Here is a 27,630-nt window from a genome sequence, read left to right on the forward strand (position 1 = left end):
AGGGCTCTGCTTGGTTGGGAGGTAGCTGCAGCTGGATTGGATGCTGAGATCAGAATTTAACTCCTTTCTCAGAGGATGGGAGAGGGAAAAGATCTGGGGAAAGGCACCGGGGTAGATGGGGGAGAAAGGGAGGGCAGTGGGCTGTGGGCCCCATGCACGACTACAAGGACCCAGAAATGGAACGTCAGAAGCAGGATATGCAGAAGCACCAGCTTCCCCACCATCACCAAGAGGGGGTGAGGAGGAGCTCGCCTCCCTGGTGACTGCAGCCACGCAGATGACATGGTGGTCTTTGGAGTGTGCCCAGGCTGACAACCAGTCACCCGTCCTCCCAAAACAGAGTGAGTCAGTAATTGTGAGACCCAGGAGAAAAGCCCTTCCTTTTGAGCCTGAGGGAAGAAAATGTAAGGACTGGGATCAACTTACAGTTCCCTAACTGTTGATGCCAGTGTCTAGGATAAATTCCTGTTACTTTCTGGAAGCATTTTAATAATGCTTTATAGTTGATAAACCTTTCACATATCTCAGATGGTTGTTTAATCATAACAGCCCAGTGAGATGGGTATTATCAATCCCATTTTACTACAGAGGAAGGGGAACTGCAGGGGACACCAAGGAACCCATGCATATTCACACATTTAGAATACGGTCTAAACTCAGCACGAGCCAGAACTCAAGCCCAGGTCTCTCTGAATACAAGTGTCTTCCCATAGAGACTCCAGGGTCCCTATAGTTAATTCTTTTTTTCAACTTAACTACATGGTGTTTAAAACTGCCTTCTCCCAGAACTTCTGTTAGACATAAGTACACCTCACACTTCTGGGTTTCTTGCCAAAGATTGAAAGAATATCCTTCTTATGCATTGCTGGGTTTCTGTTGAAAAGCCTTCCTCTGCTCCATGTTTTCTTAATCTACCACTGTAGATGACAGTTGCCTTCCCCACCACTTACCCTGACATGTCCTTCACTGTAGATTTTGTTGGTGGAGTGCCTGGGGAGAAAGGGAACTGGATTCCAAACACACGCAATTTGCCTTCCTACCTAGGCAACCTCATGAAGCTGCCACCCAACACCGGTGGTCCTGGCAACTTCCTCTGCATGATCACCACCCCCCTCTTTTCCTTGGGGATCAAGTGGGCAGTAATGCCCTTCTCCAATGGAAACAAAGTTGAGCACCTTATTTAATATACAGCTATGGCTCAAAATGGGATCAAATGAAAAGGTAGTTTTACTGGCTATTTTCTCTGTCAGAGACGGATCTCTGTCTTGTACAATCTGTACCTTGCTGGGGAAATGGGGCTTTACTCTTCCAATTCGGAAAGTCCCACCCCAGAAGAGAAGCAGCGTGAATCAGTACACAGCAGCCTACTTTCGTGTCATCTTAAATATAATTACCTACCATTGGTTAAGCCAGCAAAATACTTAATTTCTTTTTTATTAAAAAATAATTATGCATATTTGCAAGTAGACAATTTATTAAGCGTGGGCAATAACTGTAACTCCCAGTTTGGGTTTTCTTGATTTCTTTACATTGTTTTCTGTCTGCTGCATGAAAATTTTTATTTTAGTGAACTTGGTTGCAATCACAGGCACTCACAGTACCTTTTGAAGATAGAATATCATTTAGTGTTTGTTAAAAGAGTTATATTAAAGTCCCACAGCTGAATCTCTTCTAATTGTTCTTTCTTTAAAAAACAACTGAAGTTCACGTTGAAACAAATGTATAACATACAAGAGTAGCTGTCCTGACCATGAAAAGGGAGCCTTTTACCTATTTCTGAGCTGCCTTTCATAATGAGCAATTTGGAGAATGTAAGTAAATTTTTGTGCATTATTCAAATTATGTTTTCCTTTTGTACAGATATGGCTATTGTCTTCCTCATCCAAAGATTCTTTTTATTGAAGTAAAATAACCTTCACAGGTGACGATATTCTGAAATTCAACAAGGAAATAATTCAGTAGGAGAAGGCTTATAATTTCCAATTTAGTGACAGACTTTTCTCTCAAATCTTTGAACTCAGCATCTCCCTGACATCTAGATCCATAAACAGTATAAGACCCAGAGGATGTCTCAGGAGTTTTATAACAGAAGCTAAATGGGAATCATACATATATACATTTTTTTAATTTTATTTTTTATACAGCATGTTCTTATTAGTTATCTATTTTATACATATTAGTGTATATATGTCAATCCCAGTCTCCCAATTCATCCCATCACCACTACCCCTCCGGCATTTTCCTCCCTTGGTGTCCATACGTTTCTTCTCTACATCTGTGTCTCTGTTTCTGCCTTGCAAACCGGTTCATCTGTACCATTTTTCTAGATTCCACATATATGTGTTAATATACGATATTTGTTTTTCTCTTTCTGACTTATTTCACTCTGTAGATCCATCCACATTTCTACCGATGACCCAATTTCATTCCTTTTTATGGCTGAGTAATATTGTTGTATATATGTGCCACATTTTTATCCATTCGTCTGTCGATGGAGTTTTTGACTTTCATTCTTTGGAATTTCTCATTTCAGAAGTTCAAATTTTCATAATCAGAAGTTCCATTCCAGTTTTTTTTAAAGGCAAGGGACATGTGTTAACTTTGTTTGTTTATTTATTTACTTAAATTGGCCGTGCTGATTGCAGGATCCTAGCTCCCCACCCAGGGATCAACCCAGTCTCCCGGCAGTGGAATCGCAGAGTCCTAACCACTGGAGTGCCAGGGAATTCCCCAGGTCTTTTTTTTTTTTTTAACATCTTTATTGGAGTATAATTGCTTTACATTGTTGTGTTAGTTGCTGCTGTATACCAAAGTGAATCAGCTATACGTATACATATATCCCCATATCCCCTCCCTTTTGCGTCTCTCTCCCACCCTCCCTATCCCACCCCTCGAGGGGGTCACAAAGCACCGAGCTGATTTCCCTGTCCTATGCGGCTACTTCCCACTAGCTATCCGTTTCACATTTGATAGTGTATATATGTCAATGATGCTCTCCCACTTCGTCCCAGCTTACACTTGCCCCTCCCCATATCCTCAAGTCCATTCTCTACGTCTACGTCTTTATTCCTGTCCTGCCCCTAGGTTCTTCAGACCTTTTTTTTTTTTTTTTGGTTCCATATATATGTGTTCGCATACGGTATTTGTTTTTCTGTTTCTGACTTACTTCAGTCTGTATGACAGACTCTAGGTCCATCCACCTCACTACAAATAACTCAATTTCATTTCTTTCTATGGCTGAGTAATATTCCATTGTATATATGTGCCACATCTTCTTTATCCATTCATCTGTCGATGGACACTTAGGTTGCTTCTATGTCCTGGCCATTGTAAATAGTGCTGCGATGAACATTGTGGTACACGACTCTTTGAATTTTGGATTTTTTCAGGGTATATGCCCACTAGTGGGATTGCTGGGTCGTATGGTAGTACTATTTTTCGTTTTTTAAAGAACCTCCATACTGTTCTCCATAGTGACTGTATCAATTTATATTCCCACCAACAGTGCAGGAGGGTTCCCTTTTCTCCACACCCTCTCCAACATTTATTGCTTATAGAGTTTTTGATGATGGCCATTCTAACCGGTGTGAGATGATATCTCATTGTAGTTTTGATTAGCATTTCTCTAATGATTAGTGACGTTGAGCATCCTTTCATATGTTTGTTGGCAATCTGTATATCTTCTTTGGAGAAATGTCTATTTAGGTCTCCTACCCATTTTTGGATTGGGTTGTTTGTTTTTCTGATATTGAGCTGCATGAGCTGCTTGTATATTTTGGAGATTAATCCTTTGTCAGTTGCTTCGTGGCAAATATTTTCTCCCGTTCTGAGGGTTGTCTTTTCGTCTTGTTTATGGTTTCCTTTGCTGTGCAAAAGCTTTTAAGTTTCACTAGGTCCCATTTGTTTATTTTTGTTTTTATTTCCATTTCTCTAGGAGGTGGGTCAAAAAGGATCTTGCTGTGATTTATGTCATAGAGTGTCCTGCCTATGTTTTCCTCTAAGAGTTTGATAGTGTCTGGACTTACATTTAAGTCTTTAATCCATTTTGAGTTCATTTTTGTGTATGGTGTTAGGGAGTGTCCTAATTTCATACTTTTACATGTACCTGTCCAGTTTTCCCAGCACCACTTATTGAAGAGGCTGTCTTTTCTCCATTGTATATCCTTACCTCCTTTGTCAAATGTAAGGTGACGTTATGTGCATGGGTTTATCTCTGGGCTTTCTATCCTGTTCCATTGATCTATATTTCTGTTTGCATGCCAGTACCATACTGTCTTGATTACGGTAGCTTTGTAATGCAGTCTGAAGTCAGGGAGCCTGATTCCTCCAGCTCCGTTTCTTCTTTTATGTTCTAGTTCTGTGGAAAATGCCAGTGGTAGTTTGATAGGGATTGCATTGAATCTGTAGAATGCTTTGGGTAGTAGAGTCATTTTCACAACATAAAATCTTCCAATCGGGCTTCCCTGGTGGCGCAGTGGTTGAGAGTCTGCCTGCCGATGCAGGGGACGCGGGTTCGTGCCCCGGTCCGGGAGGATCCCATATGCCGCGGAGCCGCTGGGCTCGTGAGCCATTGCCGCTGGGCCTGCTCGTCCAGAGGCTGTGCTCCGCAACGGGAGAGGCCACAGCAGTGAGAGGCCCGCGTATCGCAAAAAAAAAAAAAAAAAAATCTTCCAATCCAGGCACATGGTATATCTCTCCATCTCTTTGTATCATCTTTAATTTCTTTCATCAGTGTCTTATAGTTTTCTGCATACAGATCTGTCTCGTTTGGTAGGTTTATTCCTAGGTATTTTATTCATTTATTTGCAATGGTAAATGGGAGTGTTTCCTTAATTTCTCTTTCAGATTTTTCATCATTAGTATATAAGAATACAAGAGATTTCTGTGCATTAATGTTGTATCCTGCTACATTACCAAATTCATTGATTAGCTCTAGTAGTTTTCTGGTAGCATCTTTAGGATTCTCTATGTATAGTATCATGTCATCTGCAAACAGTGACAGCTTTACTTCTTCTTTTCTGATTTGGATTTCTTTTATTTCTTTTTCTTCTCTGATTGCTGTGGCTAAAACTTCCAAAACTATGTTGAATAAGAGAGGTGAGAGTGGGCAACCTTGTCTTGTTCCTGATATTAGTGGAAATGGTTTCAGTTTTGCACCATTGAGAACGATGTTGGCTGTGGGTTTGTCATATATGGCCTCTGTTATGTTGACATAAGTTCCCTCTATGCCTACTTTCTGGAGGTTTTTTATCATACATTGGTGTTGAATTTTGTCGTAAGCTTTTTCTGCATCTATTGAGATTATCATATGGTTTTTCTCTTTCAATTTGTTAATATGGTGTATCACATTGATTAATTTTGCATATATTGAAGAATCCTTGCATTCCTGGGAAACCCCACTTGATCGTGGTGTATGATCCTTTTAATGTGCTGCTGGATTCTGTTTGCTAGTATTTTGCTGAGGATTTTTGCATCTGTGTTCATCAGTGATACTGGCCTACATTGTGTTACTGTCGATTTCTCCTTTTATGGCTGTTAGCATTTGCCTTATGTATTGAGGTGCTCCTATGTTGGGTGTATAAATATTTACAATTGTTACATCTTCTTCTTGGATAAATCCCTTGATCATTATGTAGTGTCCTTCTTTGTCTCTTGTTATAGTCTTTATTTTAAAGTCTATTTTGTCTGATATGAGAACTGCTACTCCAGCTTTCTTTTGATTTCCATTTGCATAGAATATCTTTTTCCATCCCCTCACTTTCAGTCTGTATGTGTCCCTAGGTCTGAAGTGGGTCTCTTGTAGACAGCATATATATGGGTCTTGGTTTTGTATCCATTCAGCCAGTCTGTGTCTTTTGGTGGGAGCATATAATCCATTTACATTTAAGGTAATTATCGATATGTATGTTCCTATTTCCATTTTCTTAATTGTCTTGGGTTTGTTATTGTAGGTCTTTTCCTTCTCTTGTGTTTCTTGGCTACAGAAGTTCCTTTAGCATTTGTTGTAAAGCTGGTTTGGTGGTGCTGAATTCTCTTAGCTTTTGCTTGTCTATAAAGGTTTTAATATCTTCATCGAATCTGAATGAGATACTTGCTGGGCAGAGTAATCTTGGTTGTAGGTTCTTCCCTTTCATCACTTTAAACATGTCCTGCCACTCCCTTCTGGCTTGCAGAGTTTCTGCTGAAAGATCAGCTGTTAACCTTATGGGGATTCCCTTGTATGTTATTTGTTGCTTTGCCCTTGCTGCTTCTAATATTTTTTCTTTGTACCTAATTTTTGTTAGTTTGATTAATATGTGTCTTGGTGTGTTTCTCCTTGGATTTATCCTGTATGGGAGGTACACTCTGTGCTTTCTGGACTTTGACTACTTCCTTTCCCATATTAGGGAAGTTTTCAACTATAATCTCTTCAAATATTTTCTCAGTCCCTTTCTTTTTCTCTTCTTCTTCTGGGACACCTATACTTCGAATGTTGATGCGTTTAATGTTGTCCCAGAGGTTTCTGAGACTGTCCTCAATTCATTTCATTCTTTTTTCTTTATTCTGCTCCGCAGTAGTTATTTCCACTATTTTATCTTCCTGGTCACTTACCTGTTCTGCTGCCTCAGTTATTCTGCTATTGATTCCTTCTAGAGAATTTTTAATTTGTTGTTCATCATTGTTTGTTTGCTCTTTAGTTCTTCTAGGTCCTTTTTAAATGTTTCTTGTATTTTCTCCATTCTATTTCCAAGATTTTGGATCTTCTTTACTATCATTATTCTGAATTCTTTTTCAGGTAGACTGCCTGCCTATTTCTTCTTCATTTGTTTGGTCTGGTGGGTTTTTACCTTGCTCCTTCATCTGCTGCGTATTTCTCTGTCTTCTCATTTTGCTTAACTTACTGTGTTTGGAGTCTCCTTTTCGCAGGCTGCAGATTCATAGTTCCCATTGTTTTTGGTGTCTGTCTCCAGTGGCTAAAGTTGGTTCAGTGGGCCAACCTGGTGGTGTAGGCTTCCTGGTGGAGGGGACTAGTGCCTGTGTTCTGGTGGATGGGGCTGGATCTTGTCTTTCTGATGGGCAGGACTGCATCTGGTGGTGTGTTTTGGGGTGTCTGTGAACTTAATATGATTTTAGGCAGCCTCTCTGCTAACGTGTGGGGTTGTGTTCCTGTCTTACTGGTTGTTTGGCATGGGGTGTCCAGCACTGGAGCTTGCTGGTCATTGAGTGGAGCTGGGTCTTAGCATTGAGACGGAGATCTCTGGGAGAGCTCTTACTGATTGATATTACGTGGGGCCCAGAGGTCTCTGGTGGTCCAGTGTGCTGAACTCGGCTCTCCCACCTCAGAGGCTCAGGCCTGACACCTGGCCAGAGCACCAAGACCCTGTCAGCCACACGGCCAGGTACGTGAGGAGTTTCTTGCCTTTGGGGAAGTCTGAGGTCCTCTGCCAGCGTTCAGTAGGTGTTCTGTAGGAGTTGTTCCACACGTAGATGTATTTTTGATGTATTTGTGGGGAGGAAGGTGATCTCCACGTCTTACTCCTCCACCATCTTGTAGGTCCTCATACATACATTTTTAAAATGTACTGTCCTTTGAGGCTGTAGCAGTTGTCATAAACAATGCTTCCCAAATACTTTTACTCCCTAAAGCAACACCTTGTTCTTCCAGTGAGGAAAAACAATGCTTGAATTGTTAGTCACCATGATCTTTGTCATTTCAAACAATAGAGAGTGAAATTCAGAGTCCAGAGAGTTATGTTCAGCTTTCACAATTGAGCTAGGAATAGACAAGTAAGAGGATATAAATTACAAAAATAACAAATGTTTATCGAACTTCTTTTTGTGCAAATCACTCTTCTAATTGTTTTACATATATTAATCATTTTTGATTATTTAAGTAATCCACTTAAAGAAAAGTATAGGAAATGACATTGGATACAGTTCCGAATCATAAAACAAATAAGTTAATAAATGTGGAATCTAGATTTTTCTTCATTGCTTCTGAAAAGAAGATTAACATCTTATTCCTTGATTATTCAGCAAAATATCTGTGAAGTCCGTATATCTTTTAATGTATGCCTATTCTAGAGTAGCTATAGCAATAACAATTGACATTTTAAAAGTACCTTGAACAATTGACATTTTTAAAGTACCTTGGAGATTATACAGTAAAATATATCTTCTATATAATCGTATTTATTTCTAACAAATACACTTTCAGGAAGGCAAGATGAGTATTAATTTTCTGCTTTGCCTCTGAGGAAACTGTGGCTCAGAGAAGTTAAATAAATTGTCCAAGGCCACTGCAAAAACTGCAGACACAGGCCTGTATGACTCCAAGTCTGTGCTCTTTGCACCAGGCCACAATTAACCTGGCCTCCTGCAGGGGTGCAACATGGTTCTTTGGCATGAATTTTTCATCCATGGAATTGACAACCTCTTTAATTTAGTGGAACATTTCATTTTGTTAAAGAAAACAACATGCTAGAAAGAGCCCTGTACTGTCAGTCCCCTAAGCAGCCAAGAACTGTTCAGCAAGTCCTTTGACCTCACTAGTTTGCCCATCTGGAGATAGAAGGGATTGGATACATGATCTCTAAGGACCTCCAACTGATCAGCTCAAATAATTCTTTAATAAAATCCATTGTATTATTTCTGACTTCTTCCTTACTACCAATTTGGGTACAAATAATAAAGCTGAATTAAGAGGGAATTAAAGCTAGAGAAATGTCCATCTGGTTTTAAAGGTCAAAAAGGTGTCTCCAAGGTGACTGAGGGAAGGAAGAGCAGTCCAGATGGAGTGAATAGCTAGCTGTACAGATGTGTGAAACAGTGTGGGCCACTGAGGTAACAGTATGCTTTCAATATTGCTAAAATGTAAAGTGCAAGGAAGCTTTTGCTAAGTGCTGAGGGTGATGGAAAGAGAGAAGATCCCAACCACACCGACCTACCCTGACTAGAGGCTCTCCCTCAATAGGGTCCTAGATAGAAAGGGGAGAAGCTTCAACTTCAAATCAAGGTTGGAGTTTTTCACTATTACATGGGATGAACATTTTTAACTACTAAATAGAGATTGTGTTTTCCTATCTAAAGTGATAAGACTGTTCACATTTTTATCCAGCAGCAGGAAGAAACCAACCCCCCTAAAAAAATTTAAGTAGTTGGGGAGAAAAGTTGCCTTGTGATTACAACCACAAATCACACCTGTTCTATGTATTAGTATTATATCCAGAGATATGAGTCAACCACCTAATAATGAGAAGGGTAAAACAGTTTATTAAAAATTTTAAAATTTATAATCAATGGAATAGTAGTACCTCAAGGTCACTGTTCTGTGTCATTATCTTTGTCTACTTTTGTAAGTGCATGAGTTTAGGATATATGGAACCTCATTTCAGATCATGCTCAAAAACAAATTTTAGAATAAATGCCTGATATAAACTTTTTAAATGATTTTTTTTCCCAGTTCTGCAACCCAGTCCATCATTCCCCTTCCCCGTTGCCAGTTAATTGAGTGCTCTGACTAAGTGGGTTTGCGTAACTGTGGTTTGACCACATTGGTGGCTCTTAATACTGGCTACATACTAGAATCCCAATGTCTGGCTGCATCCCAGAACAATTAAATCAAAACCTCCATAGTAGGAGCCAGGCATCAATATTTTTTAAAGCTCCCTGGTGATTACAAAGTACAGCCAAGCTTGAGAACCAGAGCTAATTTTTTAAAAACCAGACAAGCATTAGTATAAAACTGGCTGCCTGTTTTCCTTAGAATTTGTATATTACATGTTACCCTATTAAAATATTTAATTATGTATCAAAATAAAACTCTAGAAATGGATCATGAAGACAATGAGATGGGCTTTGCAGTCATCATACTCAATTAAGATGAAAATGAAAAATAGGTCCATTCTATTCAGTGTTTATAGTCCTGGTCTTCCAATAAGTAGTGAAGGAAGTCCATGTACCTGCAATGTATTAGCAGTTAAGTACTTATGATCATTAATTCAGTACATAATGTTGAATCTAGTGAATTAGCAATTGTGTTCTGGTAAAAATGTTTTATACTGTGTCTTAGTAACAGTATCAAAAGAAGTCAGTCATTATGTGGGAAATATGTCTTCAACTTATTTCTAATAACAAGACCCATGGGAACTTAGAAATGCATGTATTAAACATTTGAAGGAACTTATCATTCTGTCTTTTAAATATGCTGATTGTTTTGATTATTTGATGTTAATATAGGAAAAACATGCTCAGGAGAGTTAAACCTGAACTCTTTATATAAATGACTTTTTCTAGATCGCTATTATTAAAGCCAGATGAAAAAAAATCCAAATACACAAAAGCCCAATCTTACAAACTTGTAAGTTAGAGTGATCATTCACATTACAAAAAGGACTTTCTGCTTTACAAAAGGATTCATCCCAACATTTCTTTAACTATAGGCCAGATAGCTTTTTACAATACACATTCTCCTAGATGCTCTAAATACACTGTGAGATCCTAGTTATTTTAAGTAGTCTTCTGGTGAATCCTTTTGTTATGCCAATTTCCCTTCTAATTGATCTGTTTTGTAGATCTGTAAGTTTTTTCATGTAAATCTGAATTTGCTTAAAGCGCCCTTGACTTGTAGAAAAGGTCTTCTGCATTTAAGTTTTTGGTTGTAAAAACAATGGGCTTCCTGTTCAAGCAACATGGCAGAAAAGTTAACCTGAAAGCATCCACTAAAACCATATGCTGGGGGGAAGCAGCCGCAAGGCACAGGGATATTAGCTCGGTGCTTTGTGACAGCCTGGAAGGGTGGGATGGGGAGAGTGGGAGGGAGGGAGACGCAAGAGGGAAGACATATGGGATCATATGTATATGTATAGCTGATTCACTTTGTTATAAAGCAGAAACTAACACACCATTGTAAAGCAATTATACCCCAATAAAGATGTTTAAAAAAAAAAAAAAAACCATATGAAAATCTAGATAAAATAAAACAAATATATATGTATTTTTTTTAATGAACTGCTAAGCTAGACAGAAAATAAATAGATTCTGCAGAGAATAGAAACTAAGACAGAACTGAAACTCAGAGTAGTAGAGCTGAGATCTGTCTACTCTGCAGGGGGTAAGGGACAGGTCCCTCAAGGTAAGTCTAGAGACTTGTGTTTTAACAACCACTGGAGGTCAGGAGACAAGGCCTTCTGTCCCTTTGAGGTATGGAGTCAGAATTGAGACCATCCACACAGTCCAAACCTGAGAAGAGCTCCATTCTTAATATAAATGTAAATAAGGACTTAAAAATAACCTGTGCATTGGCATAGGGAGATAAGAAGGTAGCTTGTCTTCTCAGCTTGGGTTCAGGGTAAGGGAATGGAGACTCTTCCTTGAGAACCCAGAACTATGGGCAAGCTCCTCACTTTAACTTTGAGTTATTAGTCTGGAAACTCTAAGCTGAAAACATTTACATAAAAATTGGTACCAGGCCAGAGATGCCTCAAGGTGCTAAGAGAAATAAACAAAACATCTCTGAAGGGACATACCTTCAACTAAAGTAGTATAGTATGATGGCTTTATACTACATCAGCCTAGCTAAGTTGAAACTATGTTTCTCAGAATTCCTTTCCTTTTGAGTCAAATCACAAAGGAAATTTTCTTGAGAACTGAAAGGCACAAATGAAGGAGCAGCCATTTTAGCACTCTGAAAGTCAGTATAGGACAGCAGGCATTGGCAATTTCCACATGTTATTGCTAATCTTTAAGTTACCTTATTGGTGTTGAGGACAACCTGGGTCTGCAATTCTCCAGTTCCCACTGGATTTTTTCCTTTGGCTTCCCTGAGTCCTGGACCAAGTGTGGTTACAACCCCATGGTGAAGGGTGCAGGCTTCTGTAGGTCACCAGCATCATTTAAGTTGGAGATGATGGGAGATAAAGTCAAATTCCACTTTATTCTCATGGGTTCAATTTTTTGCCCTTTGGGGTTCTAATATTACCTTATGGGTTCCAGTGTTCTCTCCCACTTCAAATTCAGTTCTCCTTCCTGATTCCCTGCCAAGCTAACCTATGATGACCTCAGGTCCAACACCACATGCAAAGTCAACAGTCTTACAAAGACTTCTTAACCTGCACAAGGTATAATTCCTCTAATGAATCCATTACTCTATTTCACTCATAATGATCTGTTTCCCTGATCAACTCCTAACTGATACACATAGGTTTCCTTCATATGAGCTCAAAACTAATTATGAACACAGAACCTAAAATTACAAAGCACACAAGAAAGAAGTTCTGTCTTATCTTTTTAGAAAGGGTCTTAGTATTGTCATTTGATTTTCTTTTTTCCTTCAGTCATTCTCTGGATCTATTTTCCTTAATCAAATAGGATTTCTAATCATTTAAGTTTTTAAAATACTATATTAGATGCAGATAAAGAGAAAATATATGAAATGGAAAATAGATTTAATGAAATTACCCCAAATGCAGCAAAAGAGGTAAAATATAAGAGGCTCAAGTATATGTATACTCAATGACTAGTCAGTCTCATTCCTAGGTATATATCCCAGAGAAATTCTCAAATGGGTATATGAAAACCATGTTAAAGAATGCTTATTTGAGCATTGTTTGTAAAGTGGGAAGTTGGAGCTTCCAACACTGAAGAATGGCTAAGTGAAATATTCTGGTGCATGTTATAAATTAAGATGCAGCAATTTTGATGCAGTAAACCAGATGAACACACAGCAAAATATATAGATCTTAAAAATCGAGTGCTTAATATAAAAAGTGAAAAATAGAATAAACTACAGTATAATAACAGTTATATAAGTTAAAATACATACACAAGGGAAGGAGATGCTCTCTGGAAACAGCCAGTGGTGAAAGGAGCATGGCGGGCAAAGATGATTCAGGTGATTCTGGTTTTCAATAGCCATGTGAAGCCGCGGCTGGTCCGCTTCTACCAGCATTTCCCAGAAGAAATTCAGCAGCAGATTATTCGAGAGACCTTCCATCTAGTTCTCAAGCGGGATGAGAACATCTGTAACTTCTTGGAGGGTGGAAGTTTGATTGGTGGCTCTGACTACAAACTGATTTATCAGCATTATGCTACCCTCTACTTTGCATTTTGTGTGGATTCATCAAAGAGTGAACTTGGGATCTTGGACTTCATCCAGGCATGTGCAGCAGGTTTTTGTGGAGACTCTGGATAAGTGTTTCGAAAATGTTTGTGACTTGGATTTGATCTTCCACATGGATACGGTGCACTACGTTCTTCAGGAGGTGGTGATGGGTGGGATGGCGCTGGAAACAAACATGAATGAAATCGTGGCTCAGATTGAAGCTCAGAACAGGCTGGAGAAATCTAAGGGTGGCCTTTCAGCAGTGCCCGCCTGGGCCATGTCTGCCATGAAAAACATCAACCTGCCGGAGATGCCTCGGAATATCAACATTGGTGATCTCAACATCAAGGTTCCCAACCTATCCCAGTTTGTCTGAGGGTAGAAGATGGCTGAACTGAGTCCTTGGAACCAGCAAAGCCAAGCCAGTCCTGCAGCAAAACCCACTCTGCGCCCTGAGAAGTCCAGCCTCGGGCCCTCGCCCCTGCTGTCCTGGAGTGGGAAGGAGTCCTGTGTCCACTGCCAGCCTGTGCTTGCTTCTCACATGTGCGACCTTGCCTGTCTCTCGTACATGTGACCACTGCAGATGTGAGGGGCCCTGGCTTCCTCAGTGGGGGTCAGGTGCCCAAGCCACTCGCCCCCTTTACCTGCCACATGCAGCCACTCCCAGGGACTTCAGACTGTAGTGAGAGGCCCCCCTGCTCCCAGAACTCCACCACAAGGATGTTCTCTGACTCGAGTCTTCAACCTTAGCACCACGAGGCTCCCTGAAGTCCTGTAGCATTGACTTTCCTGGTGAGGTGCCGTAGCTAGAAAAGGGCTGACCCTCTAGATTTGGGGATGTCGTGAGTGGCAAATAAGGGCAGGATTTTATGAGATCCAGAGTTGCCTACTGGCTCTACTAGAGTTGGCACAGCCAGAATCCTTTTGTATAGCCATGCTGTCTCATCACCACCTCCTGTGGCATATACTCCCCACTGCCACAGCCCTGGCTCTGCTCTCCCAGGTGTTTATGTGCAGGACACAATCCAGATCATAAGCCTGTTGTTTGCCTGCCCCCCACATTTCTGCCAATAGGGAGGGCACACCCCACAGCCAGAGGGGTCCCCCTCAAAGAAAATCTTTGATCAAATGGGATTTATCCCAGGGATGCAAGGATTTTGAATCTACGCAAATCAATCAATGTGATACACCATATTAACAAATTGAAGAGTAAAAACCATAGGATCATCTCAATAGATGCAGAAAAAGCTTTTGACAAAATTCAACACCCATTTATGATAAAAACTCTCCAGGAAGAGGGCATAGAGGGAACCTACCTCGACATAATACAGGCCATATACAACAAACCCACAGCAAACATTCTCAATGGTGAAAAACTGAAAGCATTTCCTCTAAGATCAGGAACAAGACAAGGATGTCCCCTCTCGCCACTATTATTCAACATAGTTCTGGAAGTCCTAGCCACAGCAATCATAGAAGAAAAAGAAATAAAAGGAATACAAATTGGAAAAGAAGAAGTAAAACTGTCACTGTTTGCAGATGACATGACACTATACATAGAAAATCCTAAAGATGCCACCAGAAAACTACTAGAGCTAATCAATGAATGTGGTAAACTTTCAGGATACAAAATTAATGCACAGAAATCTCTTGCATTCCTATACACTAACAATGAAAGATCAGAGAGAGAAATTAAGGAAACAATCCCATTCACCATTGCAACAAAAAGAATAAAATACCTAGGAATAAACCTACCTAAGGAGGTAAAAGACCTGTACTCAGAAAACTATAAGACACTGATGAAAGAAAACAAAGATGACACAAACAGTTGGAGATATATACCATGTTCTTGGATTGGAAGACTCAATATTGTGAAAATGACTGTACTACCCAAAGCAACCTACAGATTCAATGCCATCCCTTTCAAATTATTAATGGCATTTTTTACAGAAATAGAACAAAAAAATCTTAAAATTTGTGTGGAGACACAAAAGACCCTGAATAGCCAAAGCAATCTTGAGGGGAAAAAAATGGAGCAGGAGGAATCAAACTCCCAGGCATCAGACTATACTACAAAGCTACAGTAATCAAGACAATATGGTACTGGCACAAAAACAGAAATATAGATCAATGGAACAGGATAGAAAGCCCAGAGATAAACCCATGCACCTATGAAAAACGAATCTGTGACAAAGGAGGCAAGAATATACAATGGAGAAAAGACAGCCTCTTCAATAAGTGGTGCTGGGAAAACTGGATAGCTACATGTAAAAGAATAAAATTAGAACACCCCCTAACACCATACACAAAAATAAACTCAAAATGGATTAAAGACCAAAATGTAAGACCAGATACTTTAAAACTGTTAGAGGGAAACATAGGAAGAACACTCTTTGACATATTTCACAGCAAGCTCTTTTTTGACCCACCTCGTAGAGTAATGGAGATAAAAACAAAACCAAACAAATGGTACCTAATGAAACTTAAAAGCTTTTGCACAGCAAAGGAAACTATAAACAAGATGGAAAGACAACCCTCAGAATGGGAGAAAATATTTGCAAATAGATCAATAGACAAAGGATTAATCTCCAAAATATATAAACAGCTCATGCAGCTCACTATCAAAAAAACAATCAACCCAATCAAAAATTGGCAGAAGACCTAAATAGACATTTCTCCAAAGAAGACATACAGATGGCCAAGAGCCACATGAAAAGCTGCTCGACATCACTAATTATTAGGGAAATGCAAATCAAAACTACAATGAGGTATCACCTCACGCCCGTTAGAATGGGCATCATCAGAAAATCTACAAACAACAAATGCTGGAGAGATGTGGAGAAAAGGGAATACTCTTGCACTGTTGATGGGAATGTAAATTGATACAGCCACTATGGAGAACAGTATGGAGGTTCCTTACAAAACTAAAAATAGAACTACAGTATGACCCAGCAATCCCACTACTAGGCATATGGCCAGAGAAAACCATAATTCAAAAAGACACATGCACCCCAGTGTTCATTGCAGCACTATTTACAATATCCAGGTCACGAAGCAGCCTAAATGCCCATCGACAGATGAATGGATAAAGAAGATGTGGTACATATATATGATGGAATATTACTCAGCCATAAAAAGGAACGAAATTGGGTCATTTGTAGAGATGTATGGACCTAGAGACTGTCATACAGAATGAAGTAAGTCAGAAAGAGAAAAACAAATTTCGTATTTTAACGCATATATGTGGAACCTAGAAAAATGGTACAGATGAACCCGTTTGCAAGGCAGAAATAGAGGCACAGATGTAGAGAACAAATGTATGGACACCAAGGCAGGAAAGCAGGGCAGGGGGTGGGTGCTGGTGGTGGTGGGATGAATTGGGAGATTGGGATTGACACATATAGACGAATATGTATATAATAGATAACTAATAAGAACCTGCTGTTTAAAAAAATTTTTAATTAAAAGAAAGGATAGCAATTTTAATATGATAAAATAAAATCAAAGGCATAAATTTTTTTTAAAAAAAGCAGGTTGAGCTCAGAGTGTGAGAAAGTCCCAGTGGCTGATTGCAGTATCAGCTGGGCTGTAGGTGGCTTCCTGGGCATGGAAAAGTACAGTCCAAGATTTAAACAGGCAGAAATACCACCAAAATCCTCAGAAAACTAAAACTGTTTATCTTCTAATATTCCAAACTCCTCTGCTCTGTTAAAGTTCTGTCAATGACACTAAGATAATACTGATTTTCTAGGCTTTTTTTATCCCTCTTATTTCAATTTATATGGTTGTTGTTTGGAAGAAGGGAAGGAAGGAAGGGAGGGAGGAAGGAAGGAAGAGAGAAGAAAGAATTCCTGATGCTTTCTTATCCTAGGGCTTTGATTAAAGTTTATTATTTTTTAACATCTTTATTAGAATATAATTGCTTTACAATGGTGTGTTAGTTTCTGCTGCATAACAAAGTGAATCAGCTATACATATACATATATCCCCATATCCCCTCCCTCTTGCATCTCCCTCCCACCCTCCCTATCCCACCTCTCTACGTGGTCACAAAGCACCGGGCGGATCTCCCTGTGCTATGCAGCTGCTTCCCACTAGCTATCTATTTTACATTTGGTAGTGTATATAAGTCCATGCCACTCTCTCACTTCGTCCCAGCTTACCCCTCCCCCTCCTCGTGTCCTCAGCTCAAAGTTTATTATTATGATCAGGATACAAAAGAGAATTTTCTTTTGGTCTAAGAACTGGTGCCTGGGGCCCAAAGCTGGGCAAAAGAGTTGTTAAGTGTCTCACATTACAAACAGAACATCTACCAAATATTTTCTTTAGGGCTCACTAAGTAGCAAAACTCTTCCTACTATATCAACACTCCTTCTCCCACAACCCAACCCACAGGCTAGTAAGGTGCCCACTGGGCAGGAAAATGCAGGCAGTGCAGTTACAGCTTATGGGTGGCTGAGGTTGCTGAGGGGGGCTGAACACGATTGAGCCCTCTCATGTAAGGGACCCCAGAGAACCCACACATGTCCCTGAGACAGCTAACGCTGGGACGTATGCCTTTGGTGTGAGCCAGAGAAGCAGCAAAACCAAAGGAGGAAGCAAAATGCGTTACCCCATCCCATCCTCTCTCCCACCCTCCAAAACAAGAAGCATTGGGTCTTGCAGGAAGCGGAAGGGAGGTATCCTAGAACTAGAGCAGCCCCACATCAGGCCCTTGAGTTACAGGTCTAGCCATAAATGGAGCAGTGGAAAGTCTTGAACTGGATGTGAGGTTGTAATATGAAACTGGACCAGACAGAACTTTCAGTGACTATATGTGCCTTCCCAACATGTCATTGAGAGATATCATGTAGAAGAGGTAGGAGATTGGACATAGAAGAGTTAGAAGCAGTGACTAGAGAGGAAAATGTGTTTCTGGCTTCCTCCTCACCATGGTCAGTCTCCTCAATAAACAGGTTATAGAAGTATAAAAAAAAACCCAAAATCTGCCGCTGCGTTCATGAAAAGTCTAGTGGACCTAGTATTCACTTGAATCTTCACATCTGTTTCCATGGAGACATCATTTCTGCCTACATATTTTGTAACTCACCAGGTCTGTGGTTTCTCAAGTGCTCTGATGCCAGATTAAACAATATGATTCTTTCATAACTAGTTCCTGATCATCTTCCTATATAAACAGCTGGTGAGTAGGTAGACAGCTCCAACTCTTACATCACATTCTTAAGGTAACTATGGATTAAAGACTTAGTCTTATTTGGAGAAAAACAAAAACAGTGGAACAAAAGCAAGAGAATATCTCTAACCTATTTTTATGCTTTATTAGAGCACCTTGATATTCTGGATTTAATTGTAGAAGCTGTCCATTTATGTATTTTTTGGCAGAGGGACTGAGAAGCGACACAACTTAATAGTTAGGAATTTGTGTGGTCCTTGGCGTTAGCTTGCCTGATAGACTAACAGTTAAAAGTGAGTGGTTTTTAATTAATTAATTTAATTAATTTTAATTAATTAAAATATACACTGGATTTCTAAGACTTACTACAAAATAAAAAGAATGTAAAATGTCTCATTAATAGTATTTATATTGATTACATGTTGAAATCATAATATTTTGGATATATTAGATTACATAAAATATTGAAATTAACTTCATATAAAAAAGTGAGTGGTTTTAACTCAGTGCCTCAGTTTCTTCATATGAATAATAAGGCTAATAGTGGTATTTATACTAAATGACAGAGGAATAAGTGAATTAAGACACTTAAAGTGTTTAGAACATTGCCTGGCACATAATAAAAACACAATATTAATATCGTTTTATTAGTATCATCATGGTTATCAAAATCTACAAGCAGATCTCAAAGCATATTTGAGATTTTTTGCCTTCCCTCATTTCTGAGATTCCAGAAGCAATTTAAGGCTGAGCCCACACATGGCAGGAGTTACAACAAAAGGAAGGAGACTTGTTTCTTTCCTTTTTTTTTATTGGGGTATAGTTGTTTTGCGATGTTGTGTTAGTTTCTACTGTACAGCGAAGTGAAGTAGACCTGCTTCTGATCGCAAGTCCATGGTCTGCTGAACAGGACTGTTGCCCCTTAACTTGCTTTGCCCTTTGGCATTGCACCCAGCACAGCCCAAGTACAGATGGGCCCCAGATAAATGCTTACAGGAATGAGGAGGAAGAGGGCATAAACCTCATGAACATGCCCACCTGTGAGCCTCTACTCTTATCCAAATATGAAATCAAGTTCAAATTCATTCACCCAGGGCAGTGTTGTTGTTAGCCATGACTCCTTCACAAGCAGATACTGTATCTCCTTTGCTAGTGTCTGGCACTCAATAAATATTTGTGAAATAAATGAATCAGTTAATTTCTCAAAGTACTGGTGCTATAGGATGGAGTAAGTTACAGCTAGAAGAAACAAAGCTTCAGCTGGCAAAATCTTAAGGCAAGTTAAGGAGAGATAGCTTTGGTCAAAGCTCCATGATTTTGAAGGTTTGTACTCTCTCTTTTCCTGCATCCCCATGTAGTCTGTCTTAAAGTGTTTCTACATTGTAATATGACCAAAGTTATAAGATTTGACCTAAGCCTCAACCATGGGGCTTTGTTTGGAGGGAGTGGACAAGATGCTAATTTCTCTCCACTTCTTCAGTCATTGGAAAAAGACTTTCAGCATTATTGTTTATCCCAGCTATCTATTTATTCCCATGACAAGACAGTATGCCAAACCCTTCAAATGTACTGAGTGGGCTCACAGCTCAAAATGCCATCGGCAAATCAAGTTTATCAGCATATGTTTTTGACTCACATCTGCTTTGAGTAGTGTGGCGCATGTGTTTGTGTGTGTGTTTGTGTGTGTGTGTGTGTGTGTGTGTGTGTGTGTGTCCCATCTGTATCAAGGTTTTATTTTATGTCTCATCCTTATAGAGCCCAAGGGCAAATACACATCCCTAAACAGAAATGCAAGTCCATTCACTATTCAAAGGGGATTTTGCTTTCCGTTTGCTTACCACATTTAAACATGCACACAAAATTCAAGCCAAAGTAATCCAGAGGGAGAAGGAGAGATGCAGAAAGAGGACAGGGGAGTAAAAGAACTAGACTTGAGGCATTCATGTCAAGTTGTGATGCAAATAATGTTCAGAAAGATGTGCATCAAAGTTAATCCTTCGTGTGGAGGCATCCACTTTATAATGCCATAACTAAGCCTTTTATATGTTTCAAATTTTCCTTGCTTTCTGCACATGTTTTTAGGAAGGATTAGAAATGCACTGAGCCTCCTCAGAGAAGGCTTGGGTGAATACAGATGCAAAGGAGCAGTTTGTGCTGGGTAATTCTGACCTGACATCCTGACTGTCACACTGGGCCAGGGCGGTGAAAGTGATGTTCTTACGATGCACTCCAGCCCCGGTGCTGGGGCATGGTTGGAACCGGTCATGACCACTCATTTGTTCCTTGTTTGATGAGCAGCTGGCTCCTGGTGGGAAACCTTGGAGATATGCACCTATTAGGAGGTATCTGCTTCTCTTCTGTAGGTTGTCTTTTTCATTTTCTCTCATGTTACGGCAAGGGGCTTTTTATGACAACAGAATATTTTACTCTGTGGGAAATCTGTTCCTTCTGCTTCTGCTTCTGCCCTCACCGGATGTTCTTATCTGCTCCTTGCAAGGGCACAGGCAATTATAGAGCAATACATCTTCACCCACATAATTTCAGGCAAATATTGTAAAAGATGTGCAGATGGCACTGGAGAAAAACCTTCTGTCACTTCTATCTCTTTAGTTTAAAGGAAGAGATAGCAAGTTCTTTTTCAGTAAGCACCCTAACAGTTCATTCACTTATTCAGTGAGCCAACAAATGTTTATTCAGTGTCTACTTGATGCTGGTATGCGTGGGCCATACTTCTGATACTTAGCACCAGCACGTCAACCATCCTCCATGGGAGATTTGTCATGGGCCATCTCACCCCAACATAGCACCCACCTGGCTGCTCTTTAGCCCTCCCTCATTCGCCCCCTCCTTCTCGTCTCTCCCTGTTTTCTCATTTTTCTCAAGCAGAAAAATTGAGTCATCTTATTGCTACTTGGGTTCAAGCCATACCCTTTGGGTCTGATCTTCTCCTCCACTCACTCAGCCAAGATTTATTGAGAGCCCATGATCAAAACAGTAATAAAAGTAACAGTTTACCCTTATGTAGCGCTTACTTTGTGCTCTTTAAATGTATTATCTCCTTTATTCTTTGTAATAACCCTATAAAGAAGATACTGCTATAATCCCCATTTTCCAATGAGTATATTGAAGCAGAATAAAGTAACTTGCTCACACAACTGTTACAACAGCCATGCTTTTGTCTAAAAGTAACAGAAAGCCCAACTTACAGTCGCTGAAACAAATAAACATTTATTTCTCTCATAAAACAATAAGCTGGGAAGTCATTTGTTCCGAGTGTTGGTTCCGTGGCTCAGCAATGTCAGGGCTAGCATCTCTGAGAACTGCCTGACCTTTTCCCTCATGAGCGCACAATGGCTGCCCTGTATCCAAGCATCATGTCCACATTTATGTTAAGAAGATGAGAGAAATGGTAGTGTTATCTGCTTCTGTCCCTTTCAGCAGGGAGTCAGAGCCTTCCAAGAATCCCTCGCTGCTTTTCTACTCACCTCTCATTGGCCAAGTCTGTGTCACGTGGCCACCCCTAGCAGCAAGAGAGACTAGGAAAGTAAAATGCAAGGTTTTTTTCTTTTCATTTTCAAGGCTCTATGATGGAAGGCCGCAGGGCAAAAGGAATCTCGACGTGTTTGTTAGGACAGCCAGTTGGCAGCATATATGCAATGGGTAGTAAGTGGTTGAAGCAATGTGGGAAGCAGGAGGTCTGTGCTCCGGAGCACGCAGCTCTAACCATCAGGCTCTGCTGCACAACAGTGGTGCTGATTATTCCATGGTCAGTAAAAGAGACATGGTCCTGCCTTCACGGACCCAGGAAACAAAGAAGCGCACCAGTAAATTTAAAATTGCAAATTCCTGTATGTGATAAGAGTCAGAATAATGGGCTTTTCAAAATATTAGAAACAGCTAAACACTCTCGTTACTATCTTCACGGACCCTCAGAAGTCCGGCAGCCCAGCTTGGGAAATGAAGTTCTTTACACAGAGCCCCTCACCTGGACTTCTCTGGGGTCCTGCCCTTCCCTCGCTGCGCTCCATCCTATTTGTTGTTGTTTTGCTGTTATTCCTCATATGCATCATCTTTTTTCTGCGTCTCTAAGTTTTTGCTCCATCTTTGATTCTCCCCTCTGTTCCTCTTCCTTTTCTCTTCTACGCACACATTTCTTAGCATTTTACTGGATACTCCGACAAGAAGAGGAATTGGGCTTTATTCTTGTGAACTGAATTGTTCCTATCTTAACTTCCAAGGAGTTCAGAAGAGATCATCACTCTTGTAAAAATCACAGTTCGAAATTTCAGACCTCAGAGAGTGTCCACCTGGCCTCCTTCACACTGTAGGGGGAAGAAACTCAAATGGGAATTGTTAGCAGACTAGTAGAGCTGCAGTCTCAGCGCCACAAATTTCCTCTGATGGCACCCATGCAGCCCCAGCCATGCAGCCTTGGGAGAGGCCAGCCCATCCACGTGCCTTTCACACATGGTGCCTGGCTGAAAATCACCAACCTCATAGCCTAAAGCCTACCATCTGCTTCACAGTTAAACAGCCCACCCACAGGTTCAAATCGCGTCAACTTTCTCATTCTCCTTAGATCCTGGTGTTCTTTTTCTTCTGATACATAAAAAATCACGATATTCAATTAATGTTTGACTCAATATCAGAATTTACTAAAATTGGACACTGTATAACCTTCTGCATCTCACCAAAGTATCTTTTCCCAGAATGTTTGTTATTTCTCTGAACCATCACCCCAAATAAAAATATGGAACATCTGTCACCACCACAGAGAGGCAGAGGCCCAGCTGGCTCAGCCATGGGATACAGAATGGCCAGGACACACCGTAACCATATGAGCTACTTTGCTCCAAAAACGAAATTGATTATAAACCCCAGTTTGTGTACCCACAGATTTATATAAAGGTCAAGCTGCTAGTGTAACCCCTTGGCTTGTGCTCTGCAGAGTTCTCTACTCTTGTTCATTGAAAGGACGCCTCTTCCATGAATGCAGATGAGGTTCTGCAGTTTACCTTGTTTGCCGACTTTCACGGAAAATTTAAAGTTCCAGGTGTATATCTCAGCAGCCAAAGTTTAACTCTGGCTGTGCTTCTAAGTGCAGCACGGTGCTAGTTGGTGAGTGTTTGGTGGGCAGGGACTTCTCTTCGAGTATTCAGGGACAGTTTTGTCTGATGATTAACAGTTACTGTTTTGGTTATAAGCCACAAAGAGATCATGACTACTGATTTCACTTTAAGGCTTATCTCAGCAATTGCAATTTAGTAATAACTAAAGCATAAGGGTAGTGCAGTAAATGGAAAATCCACTAGGTGGTCCTGGTGTTCTTCCAACCAAAGCAAGCAGCACCAAATACTTCACTCCATCACTTTGTATTCCAAAGGTAAAGCAAAATACGATAGTGAAAATATTTTGTTGTTGTTACTTAGTATTCATTCTAGATTATATGTAAATAGGTTATTATTTGTAATGGTTGATCAAAGCTCCTCTAGAGTGTTGAGGATTTTTTTCTCTTTTTTACATAGATACATGGATTTTAATCTTTTATACATTTTACATTTAATAGATTTTACATATAATACCTCTTTTAATATATTTCCATCTTTTAACTTTTTTATGTTTACTAGAACTTGTTAGCTTATTACCTATGCTTTCATGATATACATACTACCGTTTTCTCACCACTCCTCTAGCAATCTTTCTCATATAAGGACACAAGCTTCCAAAGGACGGAATGTATTGTCTTATGTGCAGCTTTCCTTCAAACTCAAAGCAATACAGTTCTCAGTGATTGTTTTCACTTTTATTTTCAGTAACCTTATTTAAATATGATCCAGGTTCACAAGTTCCCCATAGAATTCTTGTTAGAAAATCATCCCTTATGTTTTAGAATATAATAATAAAATAAAGCTAACTTTAAAAATATGCTTAAGTCCGCCTGGTTCCAAGAATCATCTCAAATTCTTTTTTTTTAATTGAAGTATAGTTGACTTACATCAAGTTCTTAATCCTCTGTGAGATTTCCCTTTAACTCCTCCAGTTCTAGTGTCTTTCTAGTTCACAATTACTATTATCATGAAATCTCAGACGTCTTCGCCCAAAGCAGCCTGGGTAAATTCCCATGGTGCCAGACTCTAGGCAGAATTCCCAGGACAGACGACAGCTGTTCTTTCCGCATCACACTGGAAAAGTGCCACAAGGACAGGTCACACATAGAACACCAAACAAACATCCATTTGCCCTTGAGAAGGTTCCAAAACAAAAGGCAGTGTGTGTGAACATGATCAGAGGTAGTTAGAAAACACCGCTATTTTTCCTTTTAAGAGAAAAGAAACATGGCCCAATCTAAAATGAATACAAACTCCAAAGAACTTTGGGGTTTTTTGTTTGTTTGTTTTTAATTTTTCCTGGAGTATAGTTGCTTCCAAAGAACTTTGAAATGAACCTTTTCAACAAAAGAAATTTGGGAAATTTCAATAATAATTATATGAATACACTGAAAAGCAATCAAATATCAAAAGATTGAACAAGAATATAGTTGTTGTTGTTTTTTTAACATAAGCGGGGGAGCAGGCCTGGGCAGAAGGAGTTCAGCTGTGATGTAGCACCACAAAGCCTTCAACCTCAGGAGCCCTGAAGTCCGTATTGCCCATCAGTGTCCCAGGTCAGATTGATAAGGCTGGGTCTTTTTTTTTGGCTGCATGGCTTGTGGGATATTAGTTCCCCAAACAAGATTGAACCTGGGCCTCAGCAGTGAGAGCATGGAGTCCTAACCACTGGACCGCCAGGGAATTCCGAAGAATATAGTTTTCTGAGATGGTAAGAATAATACACACCAAACATTTTCTAAGTGTTTGTTGGTTGTTTACTATGCCATTTCAATGTGTGAAAATTGTCACCTATAAGAAGGTTGTAATTTTTAATATTTGGTTTTATTTTCAATAAGTTATCATTAATTATTGTTTCAGTTAATTCAAACAATGCAGAAATTTATAGAATACAAAGTGAAAGGGTCTCCTTGCCATTTTCCTACTCCTTTCTACCTGCCCAATACCAGTCCCCAGAGAAAGAGGTAACTTCTGTTAAAAATAGTTTAGTACCTATCCTTCCAGTAATTTTAAATGGCTATTAGCATATAATGATATGTGGTACGTTTTTGGTATATTGATGGTTATATTTTGGGGTGAAATTTTAGCATGTTTTTGTTATGATTCTTCTTAAAAATAATGTAAAAAAAACTGGATATATTGTTCTAGTCCTTATATTTACACACTTAATTTTTTTTACCAAGGAATATGCTATTATTATATTCGTTTTCTCCAGTATACATTCCCTTTTTTTTATTTATTTATTTTTATTTTTGGCTGCGTTGGGTCTTCATTGCTACATGTGGGCTTTCTTCAGTTGTGGAGAGCAGGGGCCACCCTTCATTGCAGTGCACGGTCCTCATTGCGGTGGCCCCTCCTTGTTGCAGAGCATGGGCTCCAGGCACGTGGGCTTCAGTAGTTGTGGCACACGAGCTCAGCCTCCCCGCGGCACGTGGGATCCTCCCAGACCAGGGCTTGAACCCATGTCCCCTGCATTGGCAGGCTGATTCTTAACCACTACACCACCAGGGAAGTCCCTACATTCCTTTTTTTAAAAAAAGTTCTCTAACTTAAAAAACTGCACATAATTTATATGTACAACTTGATGAGTTTGCAGATAAGTCTACTCTCATGAACCCATAACCACAATCTGTGCCACGAAGCTATTAATGACTTCCCAAAGTGATGTATTTATTATTATTATTATTTATTACATGTTATTACATGTGATATTACATTTGTTATATTATTAATTATATATTATTATTTATTATATTATTATTTGTTATTTTGTGATAAGAACATGTATGAGATCTACCTTCTTAGTAAATTTTTGAGTACACAATACAGTAGTAACTATAGGCACTATACTGTACAGTACCTCTTTAGGATCTATTAATCTTGTAAAACTGAAACTTTGTACCGTTTTATAAATACCTAGCTGTTTCCCCCTCCCCCGAGCCCTTGGCAACCACTCTGCTTGTATGAGTTTAACTATTTTAGATTCATCATGTAAATGATATCATGTACTATTTTTTCTTCTGTGTCTGGCTTTTTTCACTTAGCATAATGTCCTCCAAATTTACTCATGTTGTTGTAAACGGCGGGATTTCCTTCTTTTTCACAGTTATATAATATTCTATTGTATGTATATACCATGTTTTCTTTTACAGTTCATCTGTTTATTTTTTAACATCTTTCTTGAGGTATAATTGCTGTACAATGGTGTGTTCGTTTCTGCTTTATAGCAAAGTGAATCAGTTATACATATAAATATGTTCCCATATCTCTTCCCTCTTGCGTCTCCCTCCCTCCCCACCCTCACTATCCCACCCCTCCAGGCGGTCACAAAGCACCGAGCTAATCTCCCCGGGCTATGGGGCTGCTTCCCACTAGCTATCTACCTTACGGTTAGTAGTGTATATATGTCCATGCCTCTCTCTCGCTTTGTCACAGCTCACCCTTCCCCTTCCTCATATCCTCAAGTCCATTCGTAGGTCTGTGTCTTTATTCCTGTCTTACCCCTAGGTTCTTCATGACATTTTTTTTTTCTTAAATTCCATATATATGTGTTAGCATACGGTATTTGTCTTTCTCTTTCTGACTTACTTCACTCTGTATGACACGAAGAAAGAATGGAAGGAAGAAAGGAAGGAAAGAAGGAAGAAGTAAAGAAGGAAAGAAAGGGAGGGAGAGAGGGACGGTGGGAGGAAGGAAGGAGGGAAGTAAGGAAAAAAGAAAGAAAGAAGATAAAGTAAAATAAAGTAAAATATAATAAAGTTATTAAATTAAAAATAATTATTAAGAAAAAAATTCTTTTAAAAAACGGATGGATGGAACCTTAGGACAAATGGTGGAAGCAAAGCTATACAGACAAAATCTCATACAGAAGCATACACATACACAATCACAATACAGACAAAACCTCATACAGAAGCATACACATACACACTCACAAAAAGAGGAAAAGGGGAAAAAAATCATAAATCTTGCTCTCAAAGTCCACCTCCTCAATTTGGGATGATTCGTTTTCTAAAGGAGGGAAGGAAGGAAGGAAGGAAGGAAGGAAGGAAGGAGAGAGAGAATGAAAGAAAGAAAGAAAGGAGATAAAGTAAAATAAACTAAAATTATTAAAATTAAAATTATTAAGAAAAAAAATTTTTTAAAAAAGGACGGATAGAACCCTAGGACAAATGGTGGAAGCCAAGCTATACAGACAAAAATCTCAGACAGAAGCATACACATACACACTCACAAAAAGAGGAAAAGGGGAAAAAATCATAAATCTT

At 39.5% G+C, this 27,630-nt stretch overlaps 1 protein-coding gene and 1 pseudogene across 15 annotated transcripts in view; both read left to right on the plus strand.

Moving 5' to 3' along the window:
- The window catches only part of ANKS1B (ankyrin repeat and sterile alpha motif domain containing 1B), a 711,904-nt gene that overhangs the window by 434,597 nt on the left and 249,677 nt on the right, over positions 1-27,630 (plus strand). The window lies entirely within an intron of this gene.
- LOC112409029 (AP-3 complex subunit sigma-2 pseudogene) lies at positions 12,848-13,457 on the plus strand (annotated as a pseudogene).

The sequence above is a fragment of the Neophocaena asiaeorientalis genome, unplaced genomic scaffold (assembly GCF_003031525.2).
Source record: "Neophocaena asiaeorientalis asiaeorientalis breed wild unplaced genomic scaffold, Neophocaena_asiaeorientalis_V1.1 scaffold344, whole genome shotgun sequence".
Lineage (NCBI taxonomy): Eukaryota > Metazoa > Chordata > Mammalia > Artiodactyla > Phocoenidae > Neophocaena > Neophocaena asiaeorientalis.